At 44.8% G+C, this 18446-nt stretch overlaps 1 pseudogene; it reads right to left on the bottom strand.

The window, feature by feature from the left end:
• Positions 1-2567: 2567 nt before the first annotated feature.
• Positions 2568-18446, bottom strand: part of LOC120020523 — a 93470-nt pseudogene continuing 77591 nt past the window's right edge.

Here is an 18446-nt window from a genome sequence, read left to right as displayed (position 1 = left end):
CATACTGCACACAGGACTTCTTTACATTGACTGCATACTAGACCTATCCTGAACTACACAATCTTGTCTTTCACTGTATTTCAGGGAGTTTTGCAGATGGATGCTGAGGAAATCCTGCATGAATTCATATATATTGATGAGGCAGGGTTCAACCTCACAAAAGCAAGAAGGAGAGGCAGAAATATCATTGGCCACAGGGCTATAATCAATGTCCCAGGGCAACGTGGGGGCAACATCACCCTTTGCGCTGCCATTTCACAGCATGGGGTTGTCCTCCGTCATGCCAAAATGGGCCCTTACAACACACCTCACATTCTCGCATTTTTGGACCGATTGCACCACATCGTCACAGCAGGTAATGAAATGCACCAGATGCAATACACGGTCATCTGGGACAACGTGTCATTCCACCGCTCTGCTTTGGTCCAGAACTGGTTTCAACACCATCCACAGTTGACAGTACTATACCTTCCACCATACTCTCCGTTTCTAAACCCTATCGAAGAGTTTTTCTCTGCATGGCGGTGGTAGGTTTACGATCTCCAGCCCCAGGCTCAGGGACCCCTCATTCAGGCCATGGAGGATGCCTGTGACCAAGTCGACGCCGCAGCTGTGCAAGGATGGATTCGACATTCAAGACGGTTCTTCCCGCGTTGTCTTGCTAATGACGATATTGCTTGTGATGTTGATAAAATTCTCTGGCCAGATCCAGCTAGGCGAAGATAATGTATAGTGTGTTTACTGTAGTATTTTCTGTACAATATTGTCAGTTTATTTCAGATTATTTTTTATGTTTGTTGTTGTTATTTACTGTAATTGTTACCTGTACTGGATACAGTATTTTATGTTTGTCTGTTTGCTGAGCTAACAGTGTTATGCACACTACTGTAGTAGCATGACAACTGGGACATGTTTTGTTGTGATTCTCCATGTTGACTGATTTGTGTATATGGAGAGAAATAAATTATATTTTCCTCAGTCTGCAGCATTGGTCTTGTGTAGTGTTTGTATAGTTGCACTTTCTCTGTGTACTTCATTTACAGTACTCTAATCACTGACAATTAGACTTGCTAAAAGTGTTTTAGGTTAGCAACAGCAGTGTGTAACTGGTTCAAAAAGATTGAAGTCAAATGAAATGTGTGTGTTTCGTTTGGTAACAAAATATTATTTTTATGAAGTCGTGTATAGTTTTGACAAAAGTGTTCCCTTTTGCAAATGATCTGAAGTGTTGTGCTACTTTGGTGTAGGGTTGTGCTAATTGTGTGTAGTGTTTTGACAAACCAGGCCCTGTTTTCAAAAGTGTGCTTAAACAATTGAAAAAAACTGTAAAGAGCTGATCATTCAGTCGTCACGGCGCAAAACATTATTGGACAAGTTTAGGTGCCACCTTCTCCATTTCAAAATGCTTTTCTCACATCCTCTAGTAAGTCAGGATCAAGTGTGTGTGTGAAGGGCTGGGATTGTCATAACGTCCCAGTGTAAAATACCTGCTGAATGGTGCTTCACATTGACTGGTTAGAGTGAAGTGCTTTAGTGACACTATGTGAATACAGGAGCCCACGATCTCTGACATCCTCACCAGCAGAGGAGGAACATGGTCCTCTGTTTTAGTGCAATCACATTCCTAGGGTTGGTTGTCTGATTGCAATGTGTGTGTGTGTGTGCAACCTTGTAGTTGTGTGGTCTTGTGACCGAATGAGCGATGGCTAGCCTTTAGCTCAGTGAGCTAACATTGTCCTTTAAAGCTAGCGTCCTTAATTGAAACAATAACAAAGTGGTCACCCCGCTTCTGTTTCAGTAAAACGCTGAGGGATGGGCCTGGAGAAATGTACACTCTCAAATACATAGACAGGACTATGGATGCAAGGACTAACCATGCATGATATCAACATTAACCATGTATTGAGGCTAAAAAGTGTTTGTTTACATTTACCTTGTCCACAAACATTGAAGTAAAACAAGCTTATATTTCAGGTGCTGATGGTGTGCGACAGTTGAACAAAGCTCATGAGGCATTTAGAAGTTATATTCTTCAAGAATCAACAGGTATATGCAGTATAATTTATTTATTCGTCCAAAAATAGATGTCGCAACTAAGGATTCTAGCCTCAAGGTGTGTACCGATACTATAACGAGATGTCCTGGGTTTGATTCCAGGAATTCTATTCCATATCAAGTAACTCATGCAAGCAGTAAAATTTGATTTAAAAAAAACAGATTAAAAAACACCTTATGGAACAGCGGGGACTGTGAAGCAACACAAACATAGGCACAGACACATGCATACACACGATAGCATACGCACTATACACACACATACACGTGGATTTTGTACTGTAGATATGTGGTAGTGGTGGAGGAGGGGCCTGAGGGCACACAGTCTGTGAATGTATTGTAATGTTTTTAAAATTGTATAAACTGCCTTGGCCGCAGCTAATGGGGATCCATAATAAATACAAATACAAAAACACAGACAGGAGATGAAGATATGAGGCTTTTAAATCTGTTAAACCTGTGTGTGCGTGTGTGCGTGTGTGTGTGTGTGTGTACAGTTCCTCGTAACTCCTTCAGCACCTGGGCAATAAGGACACATCCGAGGACACTATCCAGGGGTCCTTCTGCTCTACCAGCATGGCGTCCAAGGTGCCCTTCTCCAGGACCACGTTGTACGAGGCATCTGGGAAGGAGAGTTGGCGCTTGTCTATCTGGTGTCAGGTCATGCCCGGGCATATGGCATCGTGCCTGGCACACATGGTGTCGACGCACACAGAGGGGTAGTCTGTTGGTTATGAAGTGGTAGCCAGCGCATGTCATTGCTCATAGAGCTGTTACCAGAACCTGGGAGAGGAGAGAGGGGAGGAGAGCAGAGGGGAGAGGCAATTATCCGTTTCCTGATCAGTTAAGCCTAATCAATAAAACACCATGGAAACGTGAGCAGGAAGTCATGAAACACACCATCACATTGGTCTGAAGACCAGAGGAATCAATGGCATACTGTAGGTTGATTAAAAACATGCATTCAGTTAATCCATCACTTGTGATGGTAGGGATATAATCCATCTAACCATCACATGGTTTATGGTAGGAGGAATGGATCGGAGGCAGGGAGGTGTGTGTATGTGCGTGCATGGTTTTGTGCGGCTAGTGGAAAGGGATGGGAGGCAGGAAGGATTGGGAGTAGTCTCCATCACTAGCTCTATGTTCGACAGCACAACACTACTGTATTATAGAAGAGCCTAGAGGCGGCCAATGTAAGGCAGCATATGTAAGGCTATGGGGACACAGAGGAAATTCAAGGGCGTCACAGTTGAGCCAATGTAAGAGAGTGAGAGATCTCTCTAATGGTCTTTCTACTATAGCCTCTGCCAAAAACACATTACCTTAATCGAACACGCACACACACACACACACACACACACACACACACACACACACACACACACACACACACACACACACACACACACACCTAATGTGCTTTAAACAATTACTGGCACACACTTTACCCAAAAGATCACACGCACACACACACTGCCCCAAAACACACACACACGCTTCCTCGAAGTCCCTTGAAGTCCCAAACTTTAAAAGAATCCCTGACGCACTGTTTCTGCACTTTTGCCGTGTACTTAAAGAAGACGTGACATGCATGCATGCGCGCGCGCACACACACACACACACAAACAAACTTTGACTGCACCATGCTGGACACACACACATCCACACACACCCAGGGGCGGTGTGGTGTGTGTGACCCTGACTGTCAGCCTTGCTGACGCAGAATCATCGACGGCTTCAATCATTACAGGCAGGCCAGGCTTCCCCGTGACGGATCATCTAAAGATCTGTTCATTAACTAGGGTTAAGCCCTCCCCTCCTGGAGGTATGGAAGGGAGGGGGGGGGGGGGGTCATCTGATCTGGTAGGTTGGTGGGTCAGACAGGGAGAGAGAGAGAGATAGAGTCTTTAAGAGAGGTAAATAGAGGGTAAAAACTGAATCTGTGTTACAGGAAGGGGAGTGGAGGTGTACTCTAACGTTAGGCCATCCTTGCTGTTCTGTTCGGACTGCAGTGAACTGAACTGCACAAAGTCTACTCTCAGTGATTAATAAACACCAGGGGGTTTGTCTGGTCTGGTGCTTAGCTGGCTCTGTAGTCTGTACAGCTACAGTACATCCTCTCCACTCCTCTCCTCTGACTCTGCTCTGGGGGAACTACCAGGCGTAGCTCAGTTTGGTTTGGTGTGGCGGGAAAGAAAAGGCAAGGGCAAAGCTGAGAGCTGTTAGGAGGGGCAGGGGGTTGGGTGTGTGTGCGTGTGCTGGAGGAAGTATTGTGTGTGTGTGTGTGTGTGTGTGTGTGTGTGTGTGTGTGTGTGTGTGTGTGTGTGTGTGTGTGTGTGTGTGTGTGTGTGTGTGTGTGTGTGTGTGTGTGTGTGTGTGTGTGTGTGTGTGTGTGTGTGTGTGTGTGTGTGTGTGTGTGTGTGTGTGTGTGTGTGCCAGAGAAGGGTTTATTGCACCGCTAGTTCAGGTAGCACATTGGAATCTGCAGCACCTCCATTTTAAACCTGTGGCTGATGATGCTCGTTATCACCTTACTTCTACAACCAATTCAACACTGCCTTCCAGATGGGTGTGTGTGTGTATGTGTTTGGTGTATGTGCAAGGTGCATGTGTCTGTGTATGTGTGCGTGTGTCTGTGTGCCTGTGTGTGCATGTGTGTGCCTGTGTGCACGCGTATGTGTGCGCGTGTGCGTGTAAAAGAGATATGGTGTGCGTATTTAAATTGCTGATCTCGTTATCACCCTCACACTTCAAACAACACCTATAGTATGTCACCTCATCCAGCCTAAGGTATTTATACCAGGCCCTCTTTGACTCAACCTCTGGTGTGTGGTGGTAAACATCAGGAATGCCTTCTCTTCTGAACACAGTTCTATCTCATTTAAGAGCAGCATACAAAGCAGGGATTGGGGTCAATTCCAGTCGATTCAGAAAGTAAACCAAAATCCAATTCTAAATGTCCCTAATTGAAAATCATTGAAGAGATTGGTAATTGAAATTACTGCCTACTTTCTGACTTGAATGGAATGGAAATGGAATTGCCACCAGCCCTTACAACCTTTAAAGTGGACAGGGTCATTAGAGAGGAAGGAAGAGGATGGGACTGGTCATGATTATTATAATGGCATTTAGTAATACTTTTGAGTGACGGGTGGGGAGATGCACTAGAAAATCAAATAATGGGTGAGAGGAAAATCAGACTGAGAGAGTGAGGAAAAGTGTTTGTGTGTGTTTTGGGGCACTCTAGTGTAAGAAAGCTAAATGAACCAGGGGTTAAAGGTTAAGGGGAAAGGGGGATACCTAGTCAGTTGTACAACTGAATGCATTCAACTGAAATGTGTCTTCCTCATTTAACCCATCCCCTCTGAATCAGAGGTTAGGTTTAGGGTTAGGAGTTAGGGTTAGGTTTAGGATTAATGTTAGGTTTTTGGGTTAGGGTTAAGGTTAGTGTTAGCGTTAGGGGTTACCCTTTGAATGGGAATCAATTGTGTGTCCCCACAAGGTTAGTTAAACACGACTGTGTGCTGTGTGTGTGTCTGTGTTCTGGAGATCAGCGTGACAAACACAGTCTAAACCCCTGATGACTCTCTCTGTGACATTTGCAACAGTGAGAGGACCAGCACATATGTTGTTCTGTCACCTTCATCCATAGTTACTGTACAGTTTGTTAATCTCAGCGGAAATGGGGGGAAAAACGACTTTCAGCCATCTGTTTGTTGATGCTTAAAATCAGTGTTATTGGTAACACTTTATTCATAATTTTTCATAGCCACTGTGCTTCTGCCTCGGCATTGCTTGCTCTTTGGGGTTTTGAAGATTTTGCCCTCATGCTTTTTTATTATTCACAATTAACATACCTGCATGCCTCCTTTAGCTTCTTCAAGTAGGCTATCCATTTCCATGTGTCTCTTGTCTGATTATCAAAGACAGCTCCAAACTATTCGATCCTCCGATAATGCCATACCAACGCCATATTTCTTTGAGGATCTGCTTCGCACATACTGTAGACAACGAGACAAGAGCCTAGTATTTTGCATAGACGTGCAAATGTTATGTGTAAAGACATGCAGGCCTGCATGTGCAGTGCACACAGCACCATGGAACGAGAGAGGCGATTTATGAGGTCATGCTTCTGACCCCATCCTATTTAGAAACAAGCAAACACGCCATAGGCTACCCTTACCTTAGGGCCTAGGCTACTATGATGAAGACTGGTTCAACAGTAATGCGTCGTGTCTATTTTTTATCCTGGCCTTGCAAAGTAGCCTATCCATAAAAGGTGTTTAATGGTCTGTTCAGATTGCCTTGACCTGAAAATATACTGCACACATATGTCTATCTGCATACTTCATTTCGCTTGATCAAGTATCTATCCCCATCTCTCAAGAGCGCCTCTCATCCGGGTAAGAAAATATGGGCTCCTTCAATTCTATTGAAATGATTAAGTCCTATAATGCAGTATCAACAGTAAGCCTAGACTACATTTCGCTTATTGTGAACATGCCTCACACATACAATACAATATACGAGGGCCTGTATTTTTTATTTTATGAGTAGTGCGATGCGTAAAGACATGTACGATAGGCTAGGCTCATTGAAGCCAATTACGACAATGTTAACTGCCAATACTCCAAACATAGGCTATTGAGCAAACACTGGATGTTATTTTTTTTTTACTGTTGCTATTACTCGTAACTGTTAAATTTTTAAATTCTATGCTGTCAATAGTCTACAGAACTTGAGAGAAACACATGCAGTACTTAAGCCATGGAACGCATTGATTGGCCTCGTCACACCTACAATTTGTTTATTCAGTAAAACCAGCTTGTTTATTCAGTAAAGCCAGCCCTTTTGTGCCACTGCCAGCTACTGTATTGCACAAAAAAATTCTGACTATGAAAATAGCAACAACAAAAAAATTCTGACAGACCGCCGGACCTATAGCACTACCACCAGTGCATATATATACTTACATATTTTTTTGAAAAAACTGCACCAGTGGAATTTCGCATTTTAGTTATTTAACATTTTAAGAAATTATTCATTATTTGCACATATTTTTTATACTTATATACAGTATATTTTGTGGACATTTAAGTTATACTTTTTGAAAGTATACTTAGGTATATATTCTTAAAATATGAACAGTATAATCTCAGGAAGCATGTTCCTCAGCTGTGCATGTTTCCTTATGTGGAATAAACATTAATTATCATTGTTTCTCTTTCTATGCACTCTTTCTATGCACTCTTTCTATGCACTCTTTCTATGCACTCTTCTGAAAAGGAATTCAGAAAGTACTTGAAACTCATTACTGGTACTGAAACTATACTTATAGCGAACATTTAAAAAAAGCAACGCTTCAACTTAAAAACAACTCCAAATGTATTTCGAATGAATATACTAAATTACAATTAAATTATGCTAAATGACAATTAAAACGTATGAAATTGAAGTACACTTTTATTAAGTGTGTTTAAATGTAATGAACATATAAACTCAGCAAAGAAAGAAACGTCCCTTTTTCAGGACCCTGTCTTTCAAAGATAATTCATAAAAATCCAAATAACTTCACAGATCTTCATTGTAAAGGGTTTAAACACTGTTTCCCATGCTTGTTCAATGAACCATAAACAATTAATGAACATGCACCTGTGGAACAGTCGTTAAGCCACTAACAGCTTACAGACGATAGGCAATTAAAGTCACAATTATGTTTTTTATAAATTTGCAAGCATTAAAAAAACTGTTTTCGCTTTGTCATTATGGGGTATTGTGTGTAGATTGATGAGGAAAAAAATCAATTTAATCAATTTTAGAATAAAAATGTAACGTAACAAAATATAGAAAAAGTCAAGGGGTCTGAATACTTTCCCAATGTATGTATATCTAGTTATATGTATGAATGTATGTACAGTACCAGTCAAAATTTTGGACACACCTACTCATTCAAGGGTTTTTCTTAATTTTTACTATTTTCTACATTGTGTACCCAAAATGCTTGTGTACCCAAAATGCCGCCGCTTTGGGGTATTTTTCAGTAGGGCACTGTGGAATGACTCCAGATAACCTGAGTTTTACAAAGAGAAGAGGGGTAGACTAAATTGATTACATGGTCTGGGAAGTACTCTGTGGTCCTCAGGCTACCTCTAACCACCTGTAACCCCATAACACAAACCATACAAACACTACCCAATTCATGTTTATGCCATGCTTACTGTAAATTGATCTAGCTTAGGTGTCAGCTTGTAAATATTTTTGCCAATTTACCGTCACCTTGTGCAGAGCTAGGGGTTGGAAGCACGTGTTGGTGGAATCAGATTGTGTACCATCTACAACCAAATACACATGTTTACTCTGCTGAAGGTAGCTACCAGTTTAGCACTGACTACCATAGCATAGATACACTTGATTGACAGTGTGTACACCAGCAAAATATAGCTATATGATTTAGCTGATTGCTTTCAGAGTTTAATATAGGACTGTAACTTTAGCTAGCTAACTTACCGAGGTAGTCCAGCTAGGCTAGCAAGCTAGCTAATGTTAGGTTACATCTAATCAAGAATCTTCTCTTTGTTGTGAAGGAAAACAATTGATGGTGTCACATAACTTCTCAGCTGTTTTTTAAATGGATTCCCCATCAGTTCAGTATGATAATCCAACTGGCAGCATCAGGGTACATCTCTGGTATGTAGAATAGTGAAAGATAATTCACTTTTGCACTTGTTGTAAAGTAGCACAGAACACCACACATGCATGATGAAAAACGGTAGTGAAAATATAATATTGTAAAAAGAAAAATCATGCCTACAGAAGTTCTGAGATTGCTGTGTGTTGGTCTTTCGAAGTACACAATGCCATCATCCAAGTTTGTGGGCACGCCGCATCTACCTTAGGGGGAGGTAGCTGCAATCACTATGAATGCCGGACCTTGTGGTTCACTAAGAGCAGAAAATACACAAGTTGAAACTTCACGATTCTACCAGTGAAATTAAAATGTTATAGCTTGTGGTTTGGATAAAGGTGATGTTTATGACAAATATCTTCATTAGTTTTTGTCAGGAAGAATAGGTCGTTGACAAATATTTTTCGTCGTAGCTATTGTTGACCAAATGAACACTGGTACAGTCAGTTGGTAGAGCATTCCGCAAGCAACGACAGAATAGTGGGTTCCCGGGACCACCCGTACATCAAATGTATGCACGCGTGACTGTAAGTCGCTTTGGATAAAAGCATCTGCTAAATGGCAAATTTAAGTTTTGTTAAGTTCAGTTTGATAGGACTGATCTGTTATGGAAATGGCAAGAAGACTAATAAAAAAAGGCATTTTTATACTGTTAAGTTGTTTCGATCTGAAAGGACTGCTAATAGCTACAGTTTGCCCTCTGATTTTGACATATTGCTTTACCCCTTTCTAATTCTGATTGGTCGATGTGATGGATGTGACATGTCTGTCTGTCCTAAGGGCTCTGTGGTCTCTCTTCATGCCCAGGTTTGGTGCTCCTTAGGATGCATCTAGGCCCCCCTCCTCAGGTCCCACATCTCCACGTCACAGACCACGCATTGTTTCCAAAGGGTTCTCCCTGCTGACGCTGCATACGTGTGTGTGTGAGCGTGCACGTGTGCATGTTTCCATGGACGGGAAGAGGAGCGGAGGAAGGGGTATCACATGACAGCTCATTCCTGCGGGTTCACAACTATTATAGTCGCCGGGCTGTCGTCAAGGACGTCGCTCCTGTTCAGTCTCTGACATCAGCTGCACCCGTCGGGACCCCTGACCTTAACACACACACACTGCTGCCATGGCAACAAGTGCACATTTTCTAGCATCCGGGACCGGTAAGTAGAGCGGACACAGCAGGGATGTGTGTGGGTGGTGAGCAAAGGTGTGTGCGTGTGTGTCTGTGTGTGTACGCGCACACACGTGTGTTTGTGTCTGTCTATCCGTCCAGTCTGGACGGAGCCTGTCCAATTGATTTTCCTCCAGCTGGAAGCATCTGTGTGTGAATCTCCTGATCTCCTGCACCTCCTAACGGGATTAACCAGGGAACCAGAGCACAGCACTAAAGATAGACGTGTCACATAGCCTCTGCCTGCGAGCAGTGTGTGTGTGTGTGTACTAGGGGAGGGGGCTGCCACTGTTGAAGGGGTACTGCTCGCTGCTCGCTAGGTTGCCAAAAATGGTGGTGGTTCCCTCTGTGTTGGTTGGCACTACGATGGAATCCCGTCTCGTCTCGTGACCCGCAGTGTGAAACACCGGTCTACCGGAGAACCCTTTCATCTGACTCATGACTACACTTTGTATAAGGGTATTATCTCTGGCAATCTCAGAGTTTATCTACTGTAACTAGCCTACACCAGTGGTGCAGATTGCATATCCCCATGTGACCAGGGTGTGAATACCAGAGAAGGCCCATTCAATTTGGAATCCATTCAATTCAGTGACTTGAAACACCTTGAATGAAAATAAAGGGATCTCTTTCTATTCTTCAAATGTTCATCTCAAGACTTATTGCCATGTACATTGCTAGCGAATGACCAGTTCCACTCTAACAAATCCCATCTAAATAAAGAAGTGGGATACAATGTCACGTGTAAATATCTCTGAACATGGGTCTATTTGAACCACTGGAAAATGTGATGTGACCGTAGAAATAGAATCTAGATGAAGGAATTGATTCTATTTCCATGGACACGACAATGACGCAGGCCATTCACACTTACAGTTCCATAGGATGTATTAGAGCTGGTGTCTTGGGGCAAAGCCCGGGTAAAGGTCGCCGAGACCAAAACAACAAGAAACAAACGTGCACGGGGCGAAACGCCTGAGAAGGGAGTTATTTTCGTCACTGATGATCCTCGTGTTGCTTTTATTTCTTGAGGTGTTTGACAGTTAAACCCAACAGGAATGTTAAGAGCTATTTTCACTACGGGTATTCATGATTGACTCATCAGACATTTTGACACCAATTAGTCTGATTAGAAATAGATCAATCCACTGTGACACCAATGCCTCTCAGTGGAATCGGTAGCACAGGGTGATGGACCACTACAGTATGTCAAATTGGTTCATAGGGTGCTGCACTGCGGCTGCCCTGTGTTCCAACCTCTCCAACCTAATGTGAGTTTGTGTAAATTTGTGTGTGTATCTGAGGGGTTGGGGAAAAAGCACAAGGTATATTTCCATCCTGTATGGACTAATAACGTATATCTGATCTTATCATCAAGATCAAACACAGGTTACAGAACTGTTGGTCCCCATGTAAAGAGCTAGGCTCCATCTCACCTTGTCTTGTATACCGTCCTAACAGCTATGTCCATTCTGATCTCATGTCCACTAACAGAAAGCACAACTCACTATGGGAGTATAGAAAGCGTCACCTTGTCTTGAGTATGTTTCCCCACATTAAAGTATCACTATGAAAAAGTACAACACATTGTGGGAGTAAAGCAGTTGAAACAAATCCAATTCAAGGGGATAGAAATGTACAATAAGTATGATCAGGAATACGGTTAAACATTCTATGGGATAGAAAGGTACAGTAAGTATGATCAGGAATACGGTTAAATATTCTATGGGATAGAAAGGTACAATAAGTATGAGCAGCTATAGGGTTACAATTTGTTTATCGCTTTGGTGCTATTTTCACAAGTATGTGGTGAATTTTCTTAGTACAAAACTCCAAACAAAACTCCAAACTGGTAACACAAGTAACATAGTCAGTCTTACATTCAAAACCTTTCATTGTGCATTCATTTTGTTTGTAGACATCTTTCAGCACACAACCATTCATCCAAATATAAGTTAACTATGAAATATAATGAGTACATTGGTTTAATCACCAAAACACAACATGATCTTATCAATTCAGATATTTTAACAACCCGTGAATCCAACTGCAAAAAATTGAAGATCCATGTTTAAAAATCGCGTTTAGTGTGTAGCATGCTACAATACTGTTTTCAGATTTGGCAATACACTTGAACTACCCATTAAAATTGACAGAACATCCCATTTCCATAATTTCAATCCCATGTGTGATCAAAGGTATGATCATTGAAGACATCTTTCACAATGTCATCAAAATAAATGAATAAAAGAAACAATGTCTAGCAGCCACTAGTTTGCATCAAGTCTGTCTTAAGCATTTGGCAAAAGGTTCTCATTGAAATCATTGTTCATGCACCAGGGGAAAACCCTTTTGGCATACAGTACGAATCAAAAGTTTGGACACACTTACTCGTTCAAGGGTTTTTCTTTTATTTTACTATTTACATTGTGGAATAATAGTGAAGACATCAAAACTATGAAATAACACATATGGAAACATGTGGCAACTTAAAAAGTGTTAAACAAACCAAAATATATTTTATATTTGAAATTCTTCAAAGTAGCCACCCTTTGCCTTGATGACAGCTTTGCACAGTCTTGGCATTCTCTCAACCAGCTTCACCTTGAAGGAGTTCCCACATATGCTGAACACTTGTTGGTTGCTATTCCTTCACTCTGCGGTACTACTCATCCCAAACCATCTCAATTGGGTTGAGGTCAGGTGATTGTTGAGGCCAGGTCATGATGCAGCACTCCATCACTCTCCATCTTGGTCAAATAGCTCTTACACAGCCTGGAGGTGTGTTGGGTCATTGTCCTGTGGAAAAACAAATGATAGTCCCACTAAGCGCAAATCAGGTGGGATGGCATATCGCTGCAGAATGCTGTGGTAGCCATGCTGGTTAAGTGTGCCTTGAATTCTAAATAAATCACTGACAGTGTCACCAGGAAAGCACCCCCACACCATCACACCTCCTCCTCCATTCTTCACAGTGGGAACCACACATGCAGAGATCATCTGTTAACCTACTCTGCGTCTCACAAAGACACGGCGGTTGGAATCAAAAGATTTCTAATCTGGACTCATCAGACCAAAGGACGGATTTCCACCTGTCTAATGTCCATTGCTTGTGTTTCTTGGCCCAAGCAAGTCTACTTCTTATTGGTGTCCTTTAGTAGAGATTTCTTTGCAGCAATTCCACCATGAAGGTCTGATTCACGCAGTCTTCTCAGAACAGTTGATGTTGATATTTTTCTGTTATTTGAACACTGTGAAGGATTTATTTGGGCTGCAATTTCTGAGGCTGGTAACTCGAATGAACTTATCCTCTGCAGCAGAGGTGACTCTGGGTCTTCCTTTCCTGTGGTGGGCCCCATGAATGCCAGTTTCATCATAGCGCTTGATGGTTTTTGCGACCGCACATTTTCCAGATTGACTGACCTTAATGTCTTAAAGTACTGATAGACTGTCGTTTCTCTTTGCTTATTTGAGTTGTTCTTGCCATAATATGGACTTGGTCTTTTACCGAATAGGGCTGTCTTGTGTATACCACCCCTACCTTGTCACAACACAACTGATTGGCTCAAACGCATTAACAAAGAAAGAAATTCCACAAATTAACTTTTAACAAGGCACCTGTTAATTGATATGCATTCCAGGTGACTACCTCATGAAGCTGGATGAGATATTGCCAAAAGTGTGCAAAGCTGTCATCAAGGCGAAGGGTGGCTATTTGAAAAATCTCTAATATAAAATATATTTGATTTGTTTAACACTTTTTTGGTTACTACATAATTCCATGTGTTATTTCATAGTTTTGATGTTTTCACTATTATTCTACAATGTAGAAAATAGTAAAAACAACATATTAAAAAAAAAATATTTTCCTTTATTTCTCCCCAATTGGAGTAAACTAGTGAACAACTGTCACGTTCCTGACCTGTTTTCTGTTAGTTTTTGTATGTGTTAGTTGGTCAGGACGTGAGTTTGGGTGGGCAGTCTATGTTTTCTGTTTCTATGTTGGTTTAAGGGTGACCTGATATGGCTCTCAATTAGAGGCAGGTGGTTTTCATTTCCTCTGATTGAGAGTCATATTAAGGTAGGTGTTTTCACACTGTTTGTTGTGGGTGGTTGTCTCCTGTGTCTGTGTAAGTGTATGTTACGCCACACGGGACTGTTTTCGGTTTTGTTTGTTCGTTCGTTTTATGTAGTCAGTTTTCCTGTTATTGCGTTCTTCACGTTATATGTAAGTTCGTGTCCAGGTCTGTTGACTGCGTTTGTTATTTTGTAAATTCTCAAGTGTTTCGTGTTTGTCGTGTTTTCTGTTTTGTTTAATAAATATTATGTCGAACTACAACGCTGCAGTTTGGTCAAATCACTACTCCTCCTTTTCGGATGAAGAGGAGGAGGAACGCCGTTACAGAACCACCCACCAATCCAGAACCAAGCAGCATAAGTTCGAGCAGTGGAACACGAAACAGGAATGGACATGGGAGGACGTATTAAACGGCAAGGGTTGCTACACATGGGAGGAGATCCTGGCTGGAAGGGATCGCCTCCCATGGGAACAGCTGGAGGCACTGAGGAGAGCAGAGGCAACCGGACAAGGGAACCGGAGATATGAAGGTACACGGCTAGCGAGGAAGCCCGAGAAGAAACCCCAAAAATTTCTTGGGGGGGGGCTAAGAGGTAGTGGGGCAAGGGCAGGTAGGAGACCTGCGCCCACTTCTCAGGCTAACCGTGGAGAGCGGGAGTACGGGCAGACACCGTGTTACGCAGTAGAGCGCACGGTGTCTCCTGTACGTGTGCATAGCCCGGTGCGGGTTATTCCACCTCCCCGCACTGGTAGGGCTAGATTGAGCGTTGAGCCGGATGTCATGAAGCCGGCTCTACATATCTGGCCACCAGTACGTCTCCTTGGGCCGGCTTACATGGCACCAGCCTTACGCATGGTGTCCCCGGTTCGCCTACATAGCCCGGTGCGGGTTATTCCACCTCCCCGCACTGGTCGGGCGACGGGGAGCATTCAACCAGGTAAGGTTGGGCAGGCTCAATGCTCAAGGGAGCCAGTACGCCTGCACGGTCCGGTATTTCCGGCGCCACCTCCCCGCCCCAGCCCAGTACCACCAGTGCCTACTCCACGCACCAGGCTTCCAGTGCGTTTCCAGAGCCCTGTTCCTCCTCCACGCACTCTCCCTATGGTGCGTGTCTCCAGCCCAGTGCCTCCAGTTCCGGCACCACGCACTAAGCCTCCTGTGCGTCTCCAGAGCCCTGTACGCACTGTTCCTTCTCCCCGTACTCGTCCTGATGTGCGTGCACTCAGCCCGGTGCCACCAGTGCCGGTACCACGCACCAGGCCTATAGTGCGCTTCGAGAGGTCAGTGTGCCCTGTCCCTGCTCCCCGCACTAGGCTTGAAGTGCGTGTCTCCAGTCCGGTGCCTCCAGTTCCGGCACCACGCACCAGGCCTACAGTGCGTCTCAGCCGGCCAGAGTCTGCCGTCTGCCCAACGGCGCCTGAACTGTCCGTCTGCCAAGCGCCGCATGAACTGCCCGTCTGTATTGAGCCTGCAAAGCCGCCCGTCTGCCATGAGCCTACAGAGCCTTCCGCCAGACAGGAGCCGCTAGAGCCTTCCGCCAGACAGGAGCCGCTAGAGCCTTCCGCCAGACAGGAGCAGCCAAAGCCTTCCGCCAGACAGGATCAGCCAGAGCCATCCGTCTCCGCAGCGCCATCTGAGCCATCCGTCTCCGCAGCGCCATCTGAGCCATCCGTCTCCGCAGCGCCATCTGAGCCATCCGTCTCCTCAGCGCCGTCTGAGCCATCCGTCTCCCCAGCGCCGTCTGAGCCATCCGTCTCCCCAGCGCCGTCTGAGCCATCCGTCTCCCCAGCGCCGTCTGAGCCATCCGTCTCCCCAGCGCCGTCTGAGCCATCCGTCTCCCCAGCGCCGTCTGAGCCATCCGTCTGTCCTGAGCCATTAGAGCCGCCCGTCTGTCCCGAGCCGTCAGAGCCGTTAGTCAGTCAGGAGCCGCTAGAGCCATTCGTCAGTCAGGATCTGCCAGAGCCGCCAACCAGACAGGATCTGCCAGAGCCGCCAACCAGACAGGATCTGCCAGAGCCGCCAACCAGACAGGATCTGCCAGAGCCGCCAACCAGACAGGATCTGCCAGAGCCGCCAACCAGACAGGATCTGCCAGAGCCGCCAGCGAGCCATGAGCGTCCAGAGCCGTCAGCCAGCCATGAGCGTCCAGAGCCGTCAGCTAGCCATGAGCGTCCAGAGCCGTCAGCTAGCCATGAGCGTCCAGAGCCGTCAGCCAGTCATGAGCTGCCCCTCAGCCCAGAGCTGCCATTGATCCAGAACTGTCCCTCAGTCCAGAGCTGTCTCTCTGTCCGGAGCTGCCCTTCAGTCCGGAGTTGCCCCTCTATCCTGAGCTACCTCTCTATCCTGACCTACCTCTCGGTCTTGAGCTATCTCTCTATCCCGGTGCTGCCCCTTGTCCTGGTGCTGCCCCTTATCTTAAGGTTAACATTTAAATTAAGTGGGTGTAAGATGAGGGTGGTCATTCTAAGGGGGAAACGTAAGCTGGGATTGACTATGGTGGGGTGGGGACCTCGCCCAGAGCCTGAGCCACCACCGTGGTCAGATGCCCACCCAGACCCTCCCCTAAACTTTGTGCTGGTGCGCCCGGAGTTCGCACCTTAAGGGGGGGGGGGGTTATGTCACGTTCCTGACCTGTTTTCTGTTAGTTTTTGTATGTGTTAGTTGGTCAGGACGTGAGTTTGGGTGGGCAGTCTATGTTTTCTGTTTCTATGTTGGTTTAAGGGTGACCTGATATGGCTCTCAATTAGAGGCAGGTGGTTTTCATTTCCTCTGATTGAGAGTCATATTAAGGTAGGTGTTTTCACACTGTTTGTTGTGGGTGGTTGTCTCCTGTGTCTGTGTAAGTGTATGTTACGCCACACAGGACTGTTTTCGGTTTTGTTTGTTCGTTCGTTTTATGTAGTCAGTTTTCCTGTTATTGCGTTCTTCACGTTATATGTAAGTTCGTGTCCAGGTCTGTTGACTGCGTTTGTTATTTTGTAAATTCTCAAGTGTTTCGTGTTCGTCGTGTTTTCTGTTTTGTTTAATAAATATTATGTCGAACTACAACGCTGCAGTTTGGTCAAATCACTACTCCTCCTTTTCGGATGAAGAGGAGGAGGAACGCCGTTACAACAACAAAGCTTAGGCTTCTACTTCCAGCTTATACATACTATATACATTTTACAGACACAGTCTATTTTACAACCTCAACCTCTCCCTTTATTTCAAAAAAGTTCTGAACCTCTATACGTTTTACGGACACAGTATGTTTTACATCTTGTTGTTATTATTGTTATTATTCCGAACATTCAGCTCCATTCAACCCCTTCCATCTATCGCTTTACACCATCCATATTGGATTTCTATTTGCCATATATTTTTCAACTGTGCTGTGATGTTTCGCCCACTTCAATTTGCGTACCGCCACAATTGATCCACAGACAATGCAATCGCCAACGCACTGCACACTGCCCTATCCCATCTGGACAAGAGGAACACCTATGTAAGAATGCTCTTCATTGACTATAGCTCAGCATTCAACACTAAAGTACCCATCCAAGCTCATCATTAAACTTGGGGCCCTGGGTCTGATCCCTGCCCTGTGCAACTGGGTCCTGGACTTCCTGACGGGCCGCCCCCAGGTGCTGAAGGTAGAAAACAACACCTCCACCTCCACTTCGCTGATACTCAACATAGGGGCCCCACAAGGGTGCGTGCTCAGCCCCCTCCTGTACTCCCTGTTCACCCATGACAGTGTGGCCACGCACGCCTACAACTCAATCATCAAGTTTGCAGACGACACACCAGCAGTAGGCCTGATTACCAACAATGACAAGACTGCCTACAGTTGAGGGCCCTGGGAGAGTGGTGCCAGAGAGTGGTGGCAGGAAAATAACCTCTCGCTCAACGTCAACAAAACAAAGGGGCTGATCTTGGACTTCAGGAAACAGCAGAGGGAGCATGCCCCTAAACCACATTGACGGAACCGCAATGGAGAAGGTGGAATGGTCCACCCACACAGACAGTGTGGTGAAGAAAGCGCAACAGCGCCTCTTCAACCTCAGGAGGCTGAAGAAATTTGGCTTGGCCCTTAAAACCCTCACAAACTTTTACACATACACAATTGAGAGCATCCTGTCGGGCTGTATCACCGCAGGGCTCTCCAGAGAGTGGTGTGGTCAGCCCAACGCATCAACGGGGGCAAACTACATGCCCTCCAGGACACCTACAGCACCCGATGTCACAGGAAGGCCAAAAAGTACATCAATGACATCAACCACCCGAGCCATGGCCTGTTCACCCTGCTATCATCCAGAATGCGAGGTCAGTAAAGCTGGGACCGGGAGACTGAAAAACAGCTTCCATCTCAAGGCCATCAGACTGTTAAACAGCAATCACCAGCCGGGTTTCACCCGGTTACTTAACCCTGCACCTTAGAGGCTGCTGCCCAATATACATAGACTTGGAATCACTTGAA

Source organism: Salvelinus namaycush, chromosome 25, assembly GCF_016432855.1.
Source record: "Salvelinus namaycush isolate Seneca chromosome 25, SaNama_1.0, whole genome shotgun sequence".
In the NCBI taxonomy this organism is placed as follows: domain Eukaryota; kingdom Metazoa; phylum Chordata; class Actinopteri; order Salmoniformes; family Salmonidae; genus Salvelinus; species Salvelinus namaycush.
The sequence above is the reverse complement of the archived record's forward strand: the minus strand, read 5'-3'. Positions and strand labels throughout refer to the sequence as shown.